At 47.1% G+C, this 20,903-nt stretch overlaps 1 long non-coding RNA gene across 1 annotated transcript in view; it reads right to left on the reverse strand.

The window, feature by feature from the left end:
- LOC134987393 (uncharacterized) overlaps nt 1-20,903 on the reverse strand; it is a 152,920-nt gene that overhangs the window by 7,930 nt on the left and 124,087 nt on the right. The window contains exon 2 of the long non-coding RNA XR_010193058.1: nt 9,929-10,131. This is a non-coding gene — a long non-coding RNA (uncharacterized LOC134987393). The remainder of the gene's footprint in view (nt 1-9,928; nt 10,132-20,903) is intronic.

The raw sequence follows: 20,903 nt of genomic DNA on the forward strand, positions 1-20,903 counted from the left end.
TTGAAATATGGACAGACTGGGCAAATTACTTTCCTCTGTCTGACAAGAAAGGTGCTTACTGACGCATGTCCAAAAATACAGTGATATTTAATGATTAAACTGTAGAGTCAAAATTTCTTGAAATTAAACATGCATTTTCTTTAGTTACACTTGGGGGATTCAGAGAAGAAATGAAAAGGTGTTAAGCATGAACAGTTTCATTGAGAAAGAAATCTCAAATGATAAATAAAGAAAAAAAACTGTTATGAAAGAGCAAAAGTGGATTTACACCTTACTGACTCCACATATTCTTGTTAAATTCATTTACTGGATTCTAACTTTAATAGAAATCTGGTTTGAAAGGGGATGGGGAATTATAATTAATATGACTGTGCACAATTTTTTTTGTAGCACATACAATAAGGTAATCACCCTTTAAAATTATGCCAAAGTGATATGTTTCAGCAGGTGCTCATACTGTATGCGGTCTATAGTCTGAGAACCTTAGATACGTTACCAACAATATAATAGCCAATAACTCACTACTAGAACTAAAGACAACAGATACAAGTAATGATATTATATAAGGTCATATATTTTATTAAATTTGGTATAGATTGAAATATGACTCAGAAAATCATTGCAAAACTCAGCTCTAGTCAAGATGCACTTCACAAATAATATGGGGTGGTTGAATGGTATGCGGTTAACATACCACTGCATGGGATCCAGGCAATCACAATGCCGCCGCCGGGATCCCGCACAGTGGTACAATACCAGCACCGGAATGCCGGCTCAACAGGCTTTTCTCCCTCTATGGGTGTCCATGACACCCATAGAGTGAGAATATAACCTGTGGCGAGCTCAGAGAGGTGCTGTTTATAGTCGAGGCTTACCACTCTGCCAGCATCCTGGTGGCTAGGATGCTGGCATTGGTATAATGATGGCCGGCATCACGGCCAACGGTAAATCATACCGATCCCGGTTGAATTCCTCCGGATGCAAAATGAGCTGTGAAGGACTATACTCTCCCATTACCTTAGCACTATTGGGGTATAACCTTAATGGAAAAGCTCAAGACCTCCCTTCCGACAGAGCCAACTTGCCCTGCGAAAGGTTAGGTGTCCTGCAGCTACCACTTGCACCCACTATTGGCTGCTGAGAAGTGCTTTCTCGCCAAATCTCTGATCATGTGATCACAAACCCATGACCAAATGACCTTACAAATCCACCCCAAGAGCAGAAATTGTATCCCTAAAAAAGTAGTCATTCCCTTTTCACTTAGGTGAACACAATCCGTTCGAAATGAACCTGGATCATCATAACAAATGAAAGGGCGCTGAACCAAGCATGTGTTTGTCAACAGAAGTATTAACCTTTCACCAAATCTGGGCCTGATATGGATTTTTACGTGAACCTCATGGCTTACGTATAAAACCAATTTTTTGGTGACTGCACATGCAAAGAACCCGTTCTGCACAAGTACAGAATGGGACCTGCATGATCGCTCACAGTCCCCCTTAGCCATAATGCGATTGATATTTGGGGGTAAGAGCGGGGATGGTAATTGGGACAGTTCTATAAAATGGCAGCATGATGCCTCATTTTTTAGGAAAGCCAAGCCCAGGGTCTGCGTCATTGAATGCAGACTTCCTGGACTCAGCAGAGGGGTTTCGATGTCCAGTATGAGTAAACAATGGTGTTGCATCTTCAGATGCAGTGCTCAGATCACAGATGCAGCATTAGAATATCTGTTGTATGGTATTGCACAGCTGCTTCCTTGCTGCCGTGCAATACCAACCAGATAAGAATCAGACCCTTTGTTCAAAGACCCGCCATCTGCAAACCCTGCGCTGCACTCTATCAGATAAGAGTATATGCATAGACCCCTAAAGGGAATGCCATGAACTCTTACTCTAAAGATCAGCTGAATCCATTTATGTGTCATTACCTGGTGCATGCAAAACTAGACACCTAGGGGCCATCCACCTGTTCTGACTGTCGGGATGCTGACTGCTGGGATTTTGGAATCTTTAACTAACTCATCCATGCCCTCCTATTTTAGTCCTTTAATGCCTACCCACCACATCCAATAACTGTAGCCATTTGTGAACGTGCAGCCCAATTAAAAAACAATGTGACGCACAATCAATATCTTCCAGAAGAACCCCTGAAACAGATATAACCTGACAGGTGAATAACAATGCATTCACATAGAACACTCACCCCATGCAAATCACAGAATACAAATTAAAGTTGGAAAGGGGGAGGGGGGAGCAAGGAGACAGCATTAAAGGAAAGGCAAGCTAGGCAAAGGTAAAACCTATAGGTAACCTTTAGGACACTCAGCCATTCTGGTTCCACGTAAAGGGAAAGTAATCAGGGTAAACACGTCCCAACAATAATGGTGAGTTTATCCCCCCAAGCAGCCTGCACCTTCCAGTGAAAATACTTTTTATATGCAATGGCTTCCACCTACCCAATGTCTGAAAGGCTGACACTGAAAATCCTGATTCCACTGTAAGATTGATGTGTATTGATGTGTGTGGGCTCTAGTAAATGACAATGGGGGTCATTCCGAGTTGATCGTTAGCTGCATTTGTTCGCTGCGCAGCGATAATCCAAAAAATTGGCAGTTCAGCGTATGCGGTGCAATGCATACACGCGACGTATGAGTACAACGACCGATGTAGTTTTACACAGGGTCTAGCGAAGCATTTCAGTCGCACTGGCTGCCGCAGAGTAATTGACATGAAGTGGGCATTTCTGGGTGGCAACTGACCATTTTCAGGGAGTGCTCGGAAAAATGCAGGCTTGACTGGAAAAACGCAGGCATGGCTGGGCGAACGCAGGGCGTGTTTGTGATGTCAAATTCGGAACAGAATGGTCTGAAGTGATCGCAAGTGCTGAGTAGGTTTTGAGCTACTCTGAAACTGCACAAAATAAATTTGTAGCCGCTCTACGATAGAACCGTTCGCACTTCTGCTAAGCTAAAATACACTCCCAGTGGGCGGTGGCATGGCAGCGGCATAGCGTTTGCACGGCTGCTAAAAACTGCTAGCGAGCAATCAACTTGGAATGACCCCCAATGTAAATTGTGCTTGTAGTATGGTGTTTTTACAAAGTCTAAAAGAAGCATGAACAGAGAACATTTCTTTCAAGAAAGCTGCATTTCCATCACTCATTAAACTCCGTCTATTTATAGAGTTACAAATTATAATTACCAGCCACATATCCTGTATGGTTCATTTCCTAATACTATAAAGCCACTGTACTTCTATCCATGTGTATCCTTGCAAATCATGTTCTCTTTTAAGCACTGCAGTCAGGGGCAGGGCACATCCATGTATTTATGATGATACCATACTAAAACCATACTTGCTGCTCTAACTTGGATTTCTGCTGTACCAGCAATGTAGTAGTTAATTTGGATGCGGTTATGTCACTATACCGACGCCGGGATACCAAACGGTGAACAGCCCAATGGTCGTCATGCCGACCAGCAGGTATTATTCCCACTCGTGGATGTCCATGACACCCACAGAGTGTGAACAGAACCTGTGTCGAGCGCAGCAAGCTGCCGAGAACGCAGCATGACGGGCGCAGAGAGCTCATAAAGGGCTTCATTGTGCTCATTTAGTTACATCATGCTTATAAAAAGTAATAATTACTGTAAAATAACAGATACTTATTTGAGACTACTGTCAAGTTCATATCATATTTTCAGTGGTCAGCTTACAATTATACAGATAGATAGATAGATAGATAGATAGATAGATAGATAGATAGATACATAGGAGTTTCTATAATGGGTGCAGTGTGTGCGATGCATCCAGGTCCAGGGGGCCCACACCGCACACACTGCACCCATAGAATACACTTACCACTCCGGAGTCCCGCGACGGAGGCCCTGCTGTGCGGGCACAGATCATTTGGAAAATTACTGCCGCGGCCATCTCCGAGTGATTTGTGCAGGCGCACTGGAGGTGTCCCCCTGGAACAAGGCGCGGGCGCCATGTTCCCGGAGACCTGCGCATGCACAGTAGACTCTGGCATTATGCCAGAGTCTACTGCTGCTGGAGGGGAGGGGGCCTGCTACGGAGGCTGCACGCGGGTCCCCTCCTCTCTTAATGCGCCCCTGAATAGATGATAGATAGATAGATAGATAGATAGATATGTGTGTGTATATATATATGTGTGTGCGTGCGTGCGTGCGTGCGTGCGTGTGTGGCAACATCTGTGGCATGAGTGTGGCAACATCTGTATATATAATAGGTGAAGTACGCGGCATTGCCCAGTTATTAAGTTATCAATGAGTTGGCTGTAACTGCCAACATATTTTAAATAATTAGTAGCATAGTAGCTCTTCCAATACACCCATGAGGTAGCTGCATAGTGTCATTTTTGTTTTTGGGGTGTCACTAGTATTCCTGATCCCCCAGCTTTTCAATCTGTTCAGTTTTATAAACACTTTTCCATTGTGAGAAGGGTTTAAAGCTTTCCTTCTGTTATCAATGTTGCTTTTCCAATGCTTTTGGATACACATTTTTTATCCTCCCACCTCCATTTCTATTTTAATTCATTAATTTATGGTTTTTCAGTCAGTTATTTCAGGTCCCGAAATTGTGTTAATTTTTGTGATATTACAGTTCATTAGAGTTTTCATCCAAATCCATCCAGTGAAAGGCCCAGAACAGGCTCACTGTGACAAAGTTCTACCCAGCGTTCACCAACAGGATGTCCGACTGGGATTCCAACCCCCTAGTATGTCTTTTAGGATCCAATGTTACCACTCTGTGAAGTTTTCTTCCAAATCCATCCAGTAGAAGGGTCAGAACAGGTTCCCTGGGTCAAAGCTCTGCATGGCACATTCCACTGTGATGTCCAACTGGGACCCTAACCCCACTAAAACCTGGCCAGGATCCAGCTGGACCACCTCATGTTGGTTTCATCCAAATTGGTGCAATTTTCTTCCAAATCAATCCAGTGCAAGGCCCAGAACAGGATCCTGGGTCAAAGTTCTGCTTGGCTCATTCCACCATGAGGTACAACTGACCCCACCCCCCTAGTAAGTGTTCTGGGATCCAATCTTACCACTCTGAAGTTTTCTTCCAAATCCATCCAGTGGAAGGGCCATAACAGGCTCCCTGGGTCAAATTCTGCCCGCTGCATGCCGCCATGAGGTCCAACTGGGACCATAGTCATACACACCCTTTCCCCCTAAAACCTAACCAGGATGTAACTGGACCACCACTTTGTCAAGCTCCTTGACAAAGGTCCCACATGGGACCGAAATGTTGATACTACAAATTTTGTGCTGATGGTCTGATTTAATAAAAGGCTTATGAAGACTGGTGAGTGCTCTTAGCAATAGTGTTTCTACATTGGAGTGGACTGGTCCTGGTGACCTTTTCCACATATGGATGCTACCCCAGCAAAAACATTTGGAGCTTGAGTGTGGACTGTACTGGAACCAGAGGCAGATTTAGACCTCATGGGGCATTAAGCAAGGCACCAATTTGGGGCCCTCCTTTCTCAACAATCCATAGCACTATATACTGTCATCACCCCCCCTGGCTGTGCCTGCTGTGTTTGTGCCTCCTTCCCTCGCATGCCCATGATACGGCAGTAGAAGCGCTGGTCCTACCTACACTCCTGGAGTGGGGGCAGATTCTGGAGCCTGCTCTTGGGCAGCGTGGGTAACGATTCTGCTCGTCTCCAGCCTCCGCCACCACCAGCTCTCCCAGTAGCCAGACTGCTGCTGAGAGAGCTGCTGCTGGCAGCGGAGACTGGAGACGAGCAGAATCGTCCCCAAACAGCAGCACCAGCAGGGGCGGATCTGTACTTTTCATATAGTGAGAGCTAGCAGTGGACATCCCCCCACTGTAATAGGTTTGTGTTGCAATTCAGAGATAGAAGAAAGCCAAAGGGGGCCAACAACAAAGGGGAGGGAGAGACCGTGGACAGGTGCAAGAAGCGTGATGGGAGCTAGCAACAGACGTTTAAGAAGAGAGAGAGCAAGAGAGGTGGAGAGAGAGAGTGGCAGAGAGCAGGATGTGCACTAATAAAGTACTTATACCTCGGGACCTGGATTTCTAATGCAATGGATACAGGTATGTACAGAGGGCCTCCCGGTGCCAAAGCACAGGTGTTCCGGCTTCACAAAGGATAGCTCTTATCAGGAGAGCTTTCCTTTGCGATACTAATCGCATTTGTTAGTGCAGGATGTCTATTGGCAGGATGTACCATATCACGGATGCGATGCTTAGAACATCCTGCCAATAGAGCGCAAGGCACAGAGAGAGGGGCAGAGAGGACTTAAGCTGGTGTTTTTAGGCACTACAAGCTTGATAATTAATGGTTGCCCAAAAGCAATTGAATTGCTATATTAAGCAACTATTAATTAGCACTACACAAAAAACAACCAAATTGCCCCAGGGACAGATACAAATTACAAAATAAAAAAGACAGCAATACATAGGGATGCAGTTGATATGCCGGTAGTTGGGATCCTGGCGGCCAGGATACCGATGACGAAATCCCGACTGCTGACAATGACGCCAGCCGAAATGCCAGATAACAGGGCCTATTCCCACTGGTGAGTGTCCACGACACCCATACAGTGGGAATAGAACCTGTGGCGATCGCAGCAAGTCACCGAGCATGCTGTGTGGTGATTACAGCTCTGTTGCGCTGAGGCCCACGCCGGCAGTCTGGTGGCTGGGATCTTGGGGTCGGTATGCTGACCACCAAGATCCCAACCACCAACATATCAGCTCCAACCCCAATACATAAACTGATATACTGTAAATGACAGTGAGAATACAAGTGATATACAGGTAGATAATGGGCTGGATGGGGGGTGCAGTACGAGGGGGGGGGGGGGGCACTGGGCTGGATGGGAATGTGGGCAGTGAAATGGTAATAGCAGGGGCACACTAAGCTGAATGAGGGGGGCACTGTGATTGGACTGGCTGGGGGTTCCAGCAGGGAAGCAGTTAGATGGGGCAGTTGACAGGTTGGACAGGGAAGAGGGGAGAAACTAGGCTGTATGAGAAGGAGGTGTAGTGAGATGGGGGTGGGAGGCAGTGACTATACTGGCTGGGGGCTCTCTAGGTTCGGGTGCAGTGAGAAGAGTGCAGTGGGCTGGTTAAGGAGGGAAAGGAGGATGGTGGGAGACACTGTAATGGGGGGAAGGGACACTGGGCTGGAGAAGGGGCTGACACTGGGAAGGGAGCACTGACCTGGAGTTGCTGCTCCTGTTAATACCTGGCCCCACACACTGGCTGCAGCACCGCACTATTACACAGCAGCCCCTCCGCTCCCGCTGCTGCTGGGATCTGGCAGAGTGTTTGTGAGGTGGTTGCTAGGCAGGGATCGCTGCCTCACGCTGGCGTTGTACAGCCTGGTGGGGGGAGAAAAGAGTAAAGGGCCCTACACATTTAACGATCCGCCGCCGAGCTGCCCGACGGCGGAGACGGGCGACCCGGTGGTGGGGGGGCAGTGACAGGGGGAGTGAAGTTCCTTCACTCCCCCCTTCACCCGGCTCCATAGAAGTGCAGGCAAATATGGACGAGTTCGTCCATATTGGCCTGCATGCACAGCTGACGGGGCACCAGCGATGAACGAGCGCGGGGCCGCGCATCGTTCACCGATTGTGCCTCCACACTGAAAGATATGAACGGTATCTCGTTCATTAATGAACGAGATCATTCATATCTTTCAGTCAGATCGACCAGTGTGTAGGGCCGATAAGTAGTGCCACTTCCCAGCCCCTGCGTCAGGCAGCCACCATCGCTGTGCGGACAGGAGGCGGGGCTTCCTGGCTAATCTCAAGCTCCCTCTGAGTCTCGCTCTGACTGTGTGGGATGTGCACCGGAAATTTTTCGGGTTTTGTGTTTTGGTTTTGGATACGGTTCCGCGGCCGTGTTTTGGATTCGGACGCGTTTTGGCAAAACCTCCCTGAAATTTTTTTGTCGGATTCGGGTGTGTTTTGGAATTGGGTGTTTTTTTACAAAAAACCCTCAAAAACAGCTTAAATCATAGAATTTGGGGGTCATTTTGATCCCATAGTATTATTAACCTCAATAACTGCAATTTCCATTCATTTCCAGTCTATTCTGAACACCTCACAATATTATTTTTAGTCCTAAAATTTGAACCGAGGTCGCTGGATGACTAAGCTAAGCGACCCAAGTGGCCGGCACAAACACCTGTCCTATCTAGGAGTGAAGTGTCAGACAGAATGGCACTTAAAAAAATTAGCCCTAACATCACATGATGCAAAGATAAATAAATAAATAAAAGAGGTGCAAGATGGAATTGTCCTTGGGCCCTCCCACTCACCCTTATGTTGTATAAACAGGACATGCACACTTTAACAAACCCATCATTTCAGCGACAGGGTCTGCAACACGACTGTGGCTGAAATGACTGGTTGGTTTGGGCCCCCACCAAAAAAGAAGCAATCAGTCTCTCCTTGCACAAACTAGCTCTACAGAGGCAAAATGTCCACCTCCTCCTCATCCTCTGATTCATCACCCTTTTCACTGTGTACATCCCCCTCCTCACAGAGTATTAATTCGTCCCCACTGGAATCCACCATCTCAGGTCCCTGTGTTCTTTCTGGAGGCAATTGCTGTTGAATGTCTCCATGGAGGAATTGATTATAATTCATTTTGATGAACATCATCTTCTCCACATTTTGTGGAAGTAACCTCGTACGCCGATCGCTGACAAGGTGACCGGCAGCACTAAACACTCTTTCGGAGTACACACTGAGGGGGGGCAACTTAGGTAAAATAAATCCAGTTTGTGCAAGGGCCTCCAAATTGCCTCTTTTTCCTGCCAGTATACGTACAGACTGTCTGACATGCCTACTTGGATGCGGTCACTCATATAATCCTCCACCATTCTTTCAATGGTGACAGACTCATATACAGTGACAGCAGACGACATGTCAGTAATCGTTGGCAGGTCCTTCAGTCCGGACCAGATGTCAGCACTCGCTCCAGACTGCCCTGCATCACCGCCAGTGGGTGGTTTTGGAAATCTGATCCTTTTCCTGGCTGCTCCAGTGGCGGGAGAAAATGATGGAGGAGCTGTTGGCGGGTCACGTTCCGCTTGACTTGACAAGTGTCTCACCAGCAGGTCTTTGAACATGTGAAGACTTGTGTCTGCCGGAAAGAGAGATACAACGTAGGCTTTAAACCTAGGATCGAACACGGTGGCCAAAATGTAGTGCTCTGATTTCAACAGATTGACCACCCGTGAATCCTGGTTAAGCGAATGAAGGGCTCCATCCACAAGTCCCACATGCCTAGCGGAATCGCTCAGTTTTAGCTCTTCCTTCAATCTCTCCAGCTGCTTCTGCAAAAGCCTGATGAGGGGAATGACCTGACTCAGGCTGGCAGTGTCTGAACTGACTTCACGTGTGGCAAGTTCAAAGGGTTGCAGAACCTTGCACAACATTGAAATCATTCTCCACTGAGCTTGAGTCAGGTGCATTCCCCCTCCTTTTCCTATATCCTAGGCAGATGTGTGGTGCCCCACTGTTGTAAATATAGTGTTGTTACACCCTTGTTGTAAAAAGGTTAAGAATTTAGGACACCCACTGGTAATGCAAGTGTTATTAGACCAAGAACCCTCTGGCTGGGACACCAAGATGCAGTGCAGCCTAAGTGACTGTCAGACGCTATGCTGCATTAAAGACAGTGAAACGGGTCCCGCACGCGGGGGATATTGGCATAGACTGACTCCCTTGCGCCGGCATGCGACAGTTGGGTCCCCGTGAGAGGATTCGGGCACTTAAAGAGAAGAGATATATACAGCGTGATGGGTCAACGGCAGGGAGAGCCCAGGGAGAGGAGAGTCCGAGCGGGACTGGTGGTGAGCCGCTAGTGGTAGAAAGACGGAGGTCGGTCTCGTTTTGGCCGGGCATAAAACTCACCTGCGGTGGTCTCGACATCCAGGAGTGGCAGTGAAGGGTCCTCCCTCTGGCAGCAGCAGCGGCTTGTCCGGCCGGCTAGAAGAGAAGGAGAAACTCCAGCTGCACTGACGAGCGGCTACACCGAGGCGGCAGGCAGTGACGCAGATAGTAGGAGGAGGAGAGGAGCGGCCTGTGGTGAGTGACAGCCGGGGAGGCAGAGCCAGCTATAAAAGAATGAAATACATAGAATCAGCTGCCACATGAAGAGAGAGGAAAAGGTACCTTAATTAATGTGATCCATGCACAAGCATACAGACACCTCACCTAATCTGTAAACAGCTGTCAACAATAAAAAGTGCACTTCCCAATAGACTGAGACTTAACAATAGAAACACTGCAGTGTACTCAGTTCAATACACTGAGCTTATACAGTTTCCTTAGGACAGTTATCTACACAACCGGTAGGTTGCGAAGAGAGAAGAGGGAACCAAAGTTAGGAGCCTATACCTTAAGTCAGGATAAGGAATTCCCTCCGTCATATTAGTAAGACACCCATATTTACTCAGTGGATGAAGAACGGTATTATTAACTATACTGTGGCAAGATTATTGACACATCATATGATATTCTCTATATTCGGAATCATCCCAAGTCAAGTCTAAGCAAGTAGGAAACTAAGAAGTGGACTCATTATACCTTAATCGGCCTACAAGAGAACACAATTCTCAATAGTAAAGGGAGAGTTGCATGGGTATATCATCATGGACAATTACAGTAAGCCTGAGACAGATTGCGCTGCGGTGTCGGAGTAAAAGAGGGGAGTGGGTTATGTCCTAACCTTACTAAGTTTAGGTATATGTTTAGAAAGAAATATATATATGTAAATGTTTATCAATTGCTTATGTTTAGGTACACTGATATCTAGTAAATAAGTCTACGAGAAGTCATAGATTGCATGACCGATACCACAGACTGGAGCAGTTTAATAAACACGATATTTGGTAACATGTTCTAATTTCACTGTGACATTGCATTGTGATTATATTGTATATGGTTATTTGCCTTAATGTATACTCATTGCATTAGAAATCTTTTCGTGTCATTAATCAATAAATCAAGAATGCTTCGAAACGAATAAGAAGGACAGTTATTTCTCCAGAGGTATCCGATCAATCCACCAAGGTCCGATACTTACCTGATTTCACATTTACAGGACATCCACTAAGTCAATCCACCAGAATCCGATATTACCTGGGTGTCACACTGTGGCGTCACGAACAGGATTCGAACAAGAGTCAGGGTTAGCCCCCGTGGAATCAGACGAGATATCTCAAGGAGACGATCAGGTCCAGGCAGGTGTGGGAGAAACATCTGATCGTGGAGGGCCTGCTATGCCTGCATCTGCCCCTATTACTATGCCGTACTATTTCGGCGCACCATGGCTCCTCACGTTTTCGGGAGATGATCCCTCCACAAGAGCAAAGGAATTTAGGGACTTCAAGGATCAAATCGAAGCCATGTTCCGGTTGTACCCGTTAAATGAATCTCAGAGGATTGAGATAATCATAGGGCAACTGAAGGGCCTGTCGCGACGAGAAGTGAAGTCGTGGCCCGCTAGACAAAGGAAAACTGCCAAAGAAATATTAGAGAAAATGGCTAGCATGTATGATGCCAAGACCCTGTCAGAACTAAAGACGCGTCTCTACGCCAGGAAACAGCAGCCCCGAGAGGGTTTACGTGAATTCGCTGTAGAATTACAAGAAGCACTACAAGCCATTATACTATGCGAACCCACTGAAGTTATACAGGAAGACGACACCCTAATAAATCAATTCATAGACGGAATTTATAGCGATCATACAAAGTGTCAACTTAAGATGTTGCGACGACAGGAACCGACATGCAGCTTACAGGAATTCAAGGAGCTGGCGATCAAAATCTTTGGGGATATGCCCACGCAGAGACCATCCGCTGTAGCCTTGGAGGCAGTAGCACAAGGGAAACAGTCGACAGCTTCGGCCGATACCCAAGATGTAATGAGAAGACAGATAGCTGAACTAACCCAGGGAAAGACCAAACTGTGTCGGGAACTTAAAGCTTTGAAGGAAACGCCTAAGTCACAGGGACAAGATTGGCAAGGGGAAAGGAGAACACGTTATGTCAATAGAAGAGACGCGCCTTGGACTTCTCGATGACTATCAACAGATCGATTCGACGACCAAGGCAGGCCGATATGCCGACGCTGTCAGGAGAGTGGGCATGTCGAACGTAATTGTCAGCAACGGGAGCCTTTAAACCCCGATATCCCGAGGCCAGGGACCACCCCTCGGGAGAACCCTCCACAGTAGGTCCCGCACCTCAAGAGTGGTGGCCACAGTATGTGGGTCCCTGCCCGTCGAAAGAAATTAAGATCAATGGAGTCATCATGACAGCACTTTTGGACACAGGATCTCAGGTTACCACTATCCAATGGACTGAGTTTTCTCGGCACTGGGGAGAAGAAGACATGACTACACCACCGCCGGCCTGGTTGAACTTGCTGGCCAGTAATGGCCAAGGGATCGAGTGCTGCGGATATTGGGAAGTGGAAGTGGAATCGGTCGAGCTCAACTACCAAGACAGGGCTGCCTCGTTACTACGGTGGATGATAGAAACTTCCCACCCGTCATCATTGGAATGAATATTCTAAGAAATTGCCCCAAAGAATTAGTTATAATATTAAAAAGAGAATCATTCAATCGTACTTGCTCAGTGAAGCGAACGTTACAACAGGCCATCCGATTCCTCCAGTGTCAGCAACGGTTCGCACATTCAAGTGGGGAAATCGGCACTGTCAGAGTAGCTGAAAAGCGAACTATAATGTTACCGCCAAACTCGGAAAACATTGTGTGGTGTAAGGCCAGAATAGGACCCAGAGGACGAGACTATGAAGCCCTAATCGAAAGGAATCAGGGAGGCTGGAATGATTACTTCACGGTGGCCAGAAGTATAGTAACTGTAAATCAAGGCCGAGTACCTATACGAGTATTGAACCCTCATAATCACCCAATTAGATTATATAGGTATCAACCTATTGCACAGGTATTTGAGGTTACGTTCCAGGATATAGTTGGTGTGGATGGCCTAGGACCCCTGGTAGCTCAACAGAGCCAGGCGACCCGCGACCCTGATGGAAAAGAAGAAGACGACTCCTGGTGGAAAGGAATAACTATTGGTGATCAAAATACCCCGGAAGAGGAAAGGGTGGGAGCTCTACATCTTGTAAGGAAGAATGAGAGAACCTTTAGCAAAAACTCGTCGGATTTCGGGTATGTGGAGGGCATTCAACATCATATTCCGACAGGGACGGCCGCTCCCGTCCGAGAACGCCATCGCCCTATCCCACCTGCGCTGTATCAACCAGTGAAGAGGATGATAGAGGAAATGAAGGCGACTGGAGTAATTAGGGAAAGTTACAGTCCTTGGGCCGCGCCCCTGGTACTGGTCAAGAAAAAGGATGGAAGTTTGCGTTTATGCGTAGATTACAGGAATTTGAATTCAGTCACACACAGAGATGCCTATCCCTTACCACGAATAGAAGAATCTTTAGCGGCCTTGCGGTCAGCTGCTTATTTTTCCACCCTGGATCTAACTAGTAGATATTGGCAAGTATCTGTGGCCCCTGAGGACCGAGAAAAAATGGCCTTTACTACCCCAATGGGACTATTTGAATTCGACAGAATGCCCTTTGGACTATGTAACGCTCCTGCCACCTTCCAGCGAGTAATGGAACACTGTTTGGGATATCGAAACTTTGACATGCTCCTGCTCTACCTAGACGATATCATCGTCTTCTCCAAAAATTATCAGGAACACTTACAACATCTGGATGAAGTTTTTGGTCGATTGGCCAATTATGGATTTAAACTGAAGCCGTCTAAGTGTTATTTACTCAAGTCCAAAGTACAATACTTAGGCCATATCGTCAGCGCCAAGGGGGTGGAGCCAGATCCTGAAAAAGTAAGAGCGGTGAGAGACTGGCCTACCCCTACAACAATCCGAGATGTAAGACGCTTCTTGGGATTCGTGGGCTATTATAGAAGGTTTATAGCCAATTTTGCGAAAATTGCCGCTCCACTACACGAACTGTTAAGAAACGGTTCAGGGAAGGAAATAAGGAGGAATACCATCATCAAGTGGACGAATCTCCAGGATGAAGCCTTTGAGAGATTGAAGACATTACTTACAGTAGCCCCACTCCTAGCTTATCCCAACTATGAGCTTCCATTCAAAGTGTATACCGATGCAAGCACTCAAGGATTGGGCGCAGTTTTAGCGCAAGATCAGGAAGGAAAAGAAAGAGTAATTGCTTACGCAAGTAGGGGGCTAAGGAAAACCGAAAGGAACGATGAAAATTACAGTGCCTTCAAACTAGAACTATTAGCATTGATTTGGGCTGTAACAGAAAAATTTAAAGACTATCTGGCTGCAACTCCATGTGTTATCTATACGGATAATAACCCCCTAGCACACCTGCAGACGGCGAGGTTAGGAGCGTTAGAGCAGAGATGGAAGGCCCGGCTGGAAAATTTCCAATATCGCATTAAATTCAGGAGTGGACGGTCTAATGTTAATGCCGATGCTCTATCTCGACTGCCCGAAAGGCCGGAAGAAGAAATAGAGGATCAATGGGAGGAAGTAGAAATCCCTATGTTCGGGCCAGGACCAAGTAAACAACGGGTTGCTGTTATTAATAATGCAGAAATCCTCATCTCTGCAGTAACTGATGACATTCTAGGTCAGCATGATATAGACTGGAGAAAGATTCAAGACGAAAGTCCAATACTCCGACGGCTCAAACAAATAATTGGTACGGGAGAAATTCCAGGCAGGACCGAACGACAAGGATTAGAACGCGAGCTCCTCCAGTTATTAAGACATAGGGATCGCGTTGGTTATGCTCAGGGGATTATGAGCCGCAGCACTATAGATCCGAAAACCCATCATGCTGTGAACCAAATTATAGTGCCACAACAACAGAAAGATCTGATATTACGAGCCTATCACGACCGTTCCGGGCATTTTGGAGTCAAGAAGACCAAAACAGCTATAAGAAAGAAATTCTTTTGGGTCGGCTTACGGTTGGACATAGAGAAATGGATAGAAGGGTGTTCTGCCTGTGTTGTATGAAGAGATATTCAGCCAGGACAGAAAGCACCGTTACATCCCATTCATAGTCAACACCCCTTGGACCTCGTAGCCTTGGATCATGTCAAGTTAGGGCCTAGTAATGCCGGATATCAATACGCCCTCATGATCATCGATCATTACTCCAAATTCATTGTAACAGTTCCGGTACGTGATATCACCGCCAAAACCACGGCAGAAATCTTCTTGAAGAATTTTATCCGACCGTATGGGTACCCGGAACGCGTTTTAACGGATCAAGGTCCCGCGTTCGAGTCGTTGCTGTTTACAGAACTGTGTAAAATCTATGGGTGTAGGAAACCTCGTACCACCCCATATCACCCGCAAGGTAATGGATTATGCGAGATAGCAAACCAGACCCTATTGGAAATGATCCGGTCAATTCCGTTGCCCCAAAGATTAAATTGGCCTGTGTTGTTGCCGGAACTGACCTATCTGTATAATAATATGGAACATGCATCTACTGGGTATACACCATACTATCTTTTGTTTGGAAGACTGGGGAAACTACCCGCAGATCTCGAGTTAAATACGATCCCGGAAGACGCCCTTGTCCCACAAACCGAATGGGTGACGGAACATAAACGTCGCATTGAGGCAGCTAAGGAAGCGGTAGAAAGGAGGATGGAAGAAGTACATCAAAGACAGGAGGACTACTACAACAGAGATGTGATGGCTGAACCGCTACAAGTCGGAAGTAGGGTCTGGAAAAAGAACACTCAGCGTAAGAACAAGTTGGATAATAGATGGGAACTCATACCCTATGTAGTAATCAACCTTCCCATTCCGGACACTGTTATCTACGAAATCGAGAAGGAAGGAGACACTGAAAGTAGAACGATAATGGTACATCGAAATCAGCTCAAACCCTGCATATCCAAACCGATATCGGAGGTTGAACAGAAAGAAACCGCTCTCCCAATAAAAGGTTGGGAGAATGCAAACCATTATCCGTTACGGGATCCAGTAGAATTATTACTGTTCATAGGTGGGCCATTTCCACCTAGCATAGGAGCTGTAGATACTCCACAGCCAACTAGCACCCCTATGGCTGAAAACATCATGGAACCCAATTCGGTTCAAGGATTTGAGGGTGAAATCGAGGCGGAAATAAGCTTGAAAAGGCCAGTTAGAAGCACTAGGGGAGTCAAACCACTTCGATTCAGATAACTATAAGCTATTGTAGGACTGGTTGGTGAAAATGTAAGATGCATGAGGACATGCATTGTTCAAGTGGGGTGATGTGTGGTGCCCCACTGTTGTAAATATAGTGTTGTTACACCCTTGTTGTAAAAAGGTTAAGAATTTAGGACACCCACTGGTAATGCAAGTGTTATTAGACCAAGAACCCTCTGGGTGGGACACCAAGATGCAGCGCAGCCTAAGTGACTGTCAGACGCTATGCTGCATTAAAGACAGTGAAACGGGTCCCGCACGCGGGGGATATTGGCATAGACTGACTCCCTTGCGCCGGCATGCGACAGTTGGGTCCCCGTGAGAGGATACGGGCACTTAAAGAGAAGAGATATATACAGCGTGATGGGTCAACGGCAGGGAGAGCCCAGGGAGAGGAGAGTCCGAGCAGGACTGGTGGTGAGCCGCTAGTGGTAGAAAGACGGAGGTCGGTCTCGTTTTGGCCGGGCAGAAAACTCACCTGCGGTGGTCTCGACATCCAGGAGTGGCAGTGAAGGGTCCTCCCTCTGGCAGCAGCAGCGGCTTTTCCGGCCGGCTATTATGCCTTAATGTATACTCATTGCATTAGAAATCTTTTCGTGTCATTAATCAATAAATCAAGAATGCTTCGAAACGAATAAGAAGGACGGTTATTTCTCCAGAGGTATCCGATCAATCCACCAAGGTCCGATACTTACCTGATTTCACATTTACAGGACATCCACTAAGTCAATCCACCAGAATCCGATATTACCTGGGTGTCACAGATGTATAGGCTTGAATGGCCTTTTGCTGCTCTGCCATCCTCTGAAGCATATAGAGGGTTGAATTCCACCTCGTTACCACCTCTTGCTTCAGCTGATGGCGGGGCAGGTTCAGGAATGTTTGCTGCTGTTCCAGTCTTCAGCACGCGGTGGATGAATGCCGAAAGTGGCCTGCACTTCTTCTGGCCACCGATAGCATCTCTTGCATGCCCCTGTCGTTTTTTAAATAATTCTGCACCACCAAATTCAATGTATGTGCTAAACATGGGATGTGCTGGAATTTGCCCAATTGTAATGCACGCACAATATTAGTGGCATTGTCCGATGTCACAAATCCCCAGGAGAGTCCAAATGGGGTAAGCCAATCTGCAAAGATTTTCCTCAGTTTCCGTACGAGGTTGTCAGCTGTGTGCCTCTTATGGAAAGCGTGATACAAAGCGTAGCCTGCCTAGGAACGAGTTGGCGTTTACGAGATGCTGCTACTGGTGCCGCCGCTGCTGTTCTTGCTGCGGGAAGCAATACATCTACCCAGTGGGCTGTCACAGTCATATAGTCCTGAGTCTGCCCTGCTCCACTTGTCCACATGTCCGTGGTTAAGTGGACACTGGATACAACTGCATTTTTTAGGACACTGGTGAGTCTCTTTCTGACGTCTGTGTACATTCTCTGTATCGCCTGCCTAGAGAAGTGGAACCTAGATGGTATTTGGTACCGGGGACACACTACCTCAAGAAATTCTCTAATTGCCTGGGAACTAACGCCGGATACTGGATGCACGTCTAACACCAACACAGCTGCCAAGGCCTGAGTTATCCGCTTTGCAACAGGATGACTGCTGTGATATTTCATCTTCCTCGCAAAGGACTGTTGGACAGTCAATTGCTTACTGGAAGTAGTACAAGTGGTCTTCCGACTTCCCCTCTGGGATGACGATCGACTCCCAGCAGCAACAACAGCAGCGCCAGCAGCACCAGCAGCAGTAGGCGTTACACTCAAGGATCCTACACAGGAATCCCAGTCAGGAGAGGACTCGTCAGACTTGCCAGTGACATGGCCTGCAGGACTATTGGCGTTCCTGTCTAAGGGGGAAATTGACATTGAGGGAGTTGGTGGTGTGGTTTGCAGGAGCTTGGGTACAAGAGGAAGAAGGGATTTAGTTGTCAGTGGACTGCTTCCGCTGTCACCCAAAGTTTTTGAACCTGTCAATGACTTCTGATGAATGCGCTCCAGGTGACATTTAAGGGAGGATGTTCCTAGGTGGTTAACGTCCTTACCCCTTCTTATTACAGCATGAAAAAGGCAACACACATCTTGACACCTGTTGTCCGCATTTCTGTTAAAATATTTACACACCGAATAGGTGATTTTTTTGATTATTTGACCAGGCATATCAATGGCCATATTCATTAGAGATGTGCACTTGAAATTTTTCGGGTTTTGTGTTTTGGTTTTGGGTTCGGTTCCGCGGCCGTGTTTTGGGTTCGACCGCGTTTTGGCAAAACCTCACCGAATTTTTTTTGTCGGATTCGGGTGTGTTTTGGATTCGGGTGTTTTTTTCAAAAAACCCTAAAAAACAGCTTAAATCATAGAATTTGGGGGTCATTTTGATCCCAAAGTATTATTAACCTCAAAAACCATAATTTCCACTCATTTTCAGTCTATTCTGAATACCTCACACCTCACAATATTATTTTTAGTCCTAAAATTTGCACCGAGGTCGCTGGATGACTAAGCTAAGCGACCCTAGTGGCCGACACAAACACCTGGCCCATCTAGGAGTGGCACTGCAGTGTCACGCAGGATGGCCCTTCCAAAAAACACTCCCCAAACAGCACATGACGCAAAGAAAAAAAGAGGCGCAATGAGGTAGCTGTGTGAGTAAGATAAGCGACCCTAGTGGCCGACACAAACACCTGGCCCATCTAGGAGTGGCACTGCAGTGTCACGCAGGATGGCCCTTCCAAAAAACACTCCCCAAACAGCACATGACGCAAAGAAGAAAAAAAGAGGCGCAATGAGGTAGCTGTGTGAGTAAGATCAACGACCCTAGTGGCCGACACAAACACCTGGCCCATCTAGGAGTGGCACTGCAGTGTCACGCAGGATGGCCCTTCCAAAAAACACTCCCCAAACAGCACATGACGCAAAGAAGAAAAAAAGAGGCGCAATGAGGTAGCTGTGTGAGTAAGATAAGCGACCCTAGTGGCCGACACAAACACCTGGCCCATCTAGGAGTGGCACTGCAGTGTCACGCAGGATGGCCCTTCCAAAAAACACTCCCCAAACAGCACATGACGCAAAGAAGAAAAAAAGAGGCGCAATGAGGTAGCTGTGTGAGTAAGATAAGCGACCCTAGTGGCCGACACAAACACCTGGCCCATCTAGGAGTGGCACTGCAGTGTCACGCAGGATGGCCCTTCCAAAAAACACTCCCCAAACAGCACATGACGCAAAGAAGAAAAAAAGAGGCGCAATGAGGTAGCTGTGTGAGTAAGATAAGCGACCCTAGTGGCCGACACAAACACCTGGCCCATCTAGGAGTGGCACTGCAGTGTCACGCAGGATGGCCCTTCCAAAAAACACTCCCCAAACAGCACATGACGCAAAGAAAAAAAGAGGCGCAATGAGGTAGCTGTGTGAGTAAGATAAGCGACCCTAGTGGCCGACACAAACACCTGGCCCATCTAGGAGTGGCACTGCAGTGTCACGCAGGATGGCCCTTCCAAAAAACACTCCCCAAACAGCACATGACGCAAAGAAAAAAAGAGGCGCAATGAGGTAGCTGTGTGAGTAAGATAAGCGACCCTAGTGGCCGACACAAACACCTGGCCCATCTAGGAGTGGCACTGCAGTGTCACGCAGGATGGCCCTTCCAAAAAACACTCCCCAAACAGCACATGACGCAAAGAAAAAAAGAGGCGCAATGAGGTAGCTGTGTGAGTAAGATAAGCGACCCTAGTGGCCGACGCAAACACCTGGCCCATCTAGGAGTGGCACTGCAGTGTCACGCAGGATGTCCCTTCCAAAAAACACTCCCCAAACAGCACATGACGCAAATAAAAATGAAAGAAAAAAGAGGTGCAAGATGGAATTGTCCTTGGGCCCTCCCACCCACCCTTATGTTGTATAAACAGGACATGCACACTTTAACCAACCCATCATTTCAGTGACAGGGTCTGCCACACGACTGTGACTGAAATGACGGGTTGGTTTGGACCCCCACCGAAAAAGAAGCAATTAATCTCTCCTTGCACAAACTGGCTCTACAGAGGCAAGATGTCCACCTCATCATCATCCTCCGATATATCACCGTGTACATCCCGCTCCTCACAGATTATCAATTCGTCCCCACTGGAATCCACCATCTCAGCTCCCTGTGTACTACTTTGTGGAGGCAATTGCTGCTGGTCAATGTCTCCACGGAGGAATTGATTATAATTCATTTTAATGAACATCATCTTCTCCACATTTTCTGGAAGTAACCTCGTACGCCGATTGCTGACAAGGTGAGCGGCGGCACTAAACACTCTTTCGGAGTACACACTTGTGGGAGGGCAACTTAGGTAGAATAAAGCCAGTTTGTGCAAGGGCCTCCAAATTGCCTCTTTTTCCTGCCAGTATAAGTACGGACTGTCTGACGTGCCTACTTGGATGCGGTCACTCATATAATCCTCCACCATTCTTTCAATGGGGAGAGAATCATATGCAGTGACAGTAGACGACATGTCCGTAATCGTTGTCAGGTCCTTCAGTCCGGACCAGATGTCAGCATCAGCAGTCGCTCCAGACTGCCCTGCATCACCGCCAGCGGGTGGGCTCGGAATTCTGAGCCTTTTCCTCGCACCCCCAGTTGCGGGAGAATGTGAAGGAGG

The sequence above is a fragment of the Pseudophryne corroboree genome, chromosome 2 (genome assembly GCF_028390025.1).
Source record: "Pseudophryne corroboree isolate aPseCor3 chromosome 2, aPseCor3.hap2, whole genome shotgun sequence".
Taxonomy (NCBI): Eukaryota; Metazoa; Chordata; class Amphibia; order Anura; family Myobatrachidae; genus Pseudophryne; species Pseudophryne corroboree.